Genomic DNA, 1,485 nt, shown 5'->3' with positions numbered 1-1,485 from the left:
ATTTTTTGAAGCTTCTTCAAAGCTGGGCTTCAGTTCCCACTGAGCAGGTTTGTAGTTGAAGTGTTGAAAACCTTCCAAATTTTCCTTCATCAATTGACCCCCAAAGTAAAGGCATCATGATTAAAATAATCATACCATCCATCTTCATTGAACAAGCCTTCTTGACGAAGCTCCCTGTGTTGGGGTCTTCGATCCTGTTCATCTTGAGCAAGATGACGCACTTCTTCAGTGGCTTCATCGATCTTCCTTTGAAGATCAGCTAGCCACGCCATCTTCTCCTTCTTCCTTTGTACTTGCTGATAGATTATTTCCATGTCCCTGATCTCTTGGTCCAACTCCTCCTCCTGGAGTGTTGGACTGGTGGCTTTCCACTTCTGGCTTCGAGCCTCTCGAAGAGAAAGAGTTTCCTGGTTTGGGTCCAGCGGCTGCAGTGCAGCGGTTCCTGGTGCTGAAGCTTTCTTCGGCGGCATGACGAAGGTGAGTGCTTGCCGAAGGTGGTCGAAAGAGTTCACCGGAGGTGGGCGCCAATGTTGGGACTTGTTCTCAAATGCTATGAGTTAAGAACAAGGCAACACAAAATATTAAATGTTAATGTCCTTCGTTCTACGAAGCATTATTTCCCTAAGGATATAATGATCTTCAGACGAAGGTTATAAAGGACATACCTTTATCAATGCGATACATGTTAATATAAATATAAGTATAAGAAATATAAGAGGCAACATATTCAGTCATATAACATTATTGACTCATTATCATTATATTATTCTGAAAAGACAGAGACAAAATTGAATTACAAAAGGTACCTTCGGCTTGATGGAAGGTAAAAGTACAAGCGTGACGCAAAAGCAAATACCATTCAGCGTGAACAGTACGGGAGTACTGTTCATCTATTTATAGGCATAGGACGCATCCTGCGAGAAATTACATTCATGCCCTTTACATTTATTATTGACTTATAGACAATTCTATGAGGACTAGATAGCCTTTTCCCCTTTAAGTCGGTTCCTTTTTCTGCCATTTAGCTGAAGCTCCCCTGCGCGTAGCTTCGGAGCAACTCCAACCTTCATCACGATCATGTTTTTACATCATGCATGCTTTTAGCCTGAACCCGAAGGTACCTGTTCATATGTCACACTTGGAAGATATTGCTAAATCACGTTTTTGAGGACCTTCGGAGGACGAAGGCCCCCAACAATGAGTGACTCCTTAATCTCAAATCCAACTCTAGTATATGAAGCTCATGTCTAAAGTGTCCCTGGTTTAGGAGTTGTTTTGTTCATCCACAATTCCAAGCAAGCTTTCCAAATCTCACTTAAGGTTTTTTTAAGGTCAATCCAGTTCATCAATTAATTCTTCCACTTAACATACCTCTGAAATCATAGTTTCTCTCGGTTCTAAATCTTGCCTTTAGCACTCTAAGACTTCAAACCAACTTATCGTTTGCTTGAGAGATGATCTACTCCTGTTTAACTTGAGCCAAGT

This window comes from Zea mays, chromosome 9 (assembly GCF_902167145.1).
Source record: "Zea mays cultivar B73 chromosome 9, Zm-B73-REFERENCE-NAM-5.0, whole genome shotgun sequence".
Taxonomy (NCBI): Eukaryota; Viridiplantae; Streptophyta; class Magnoliopsida; order Poales; family Poaceae; genus Zea; species Zea mays.
The sequence above is the reverse complement of the archived record's forward strand: the minus strand, read 5'-3'. Positions refer to the sequence as shown.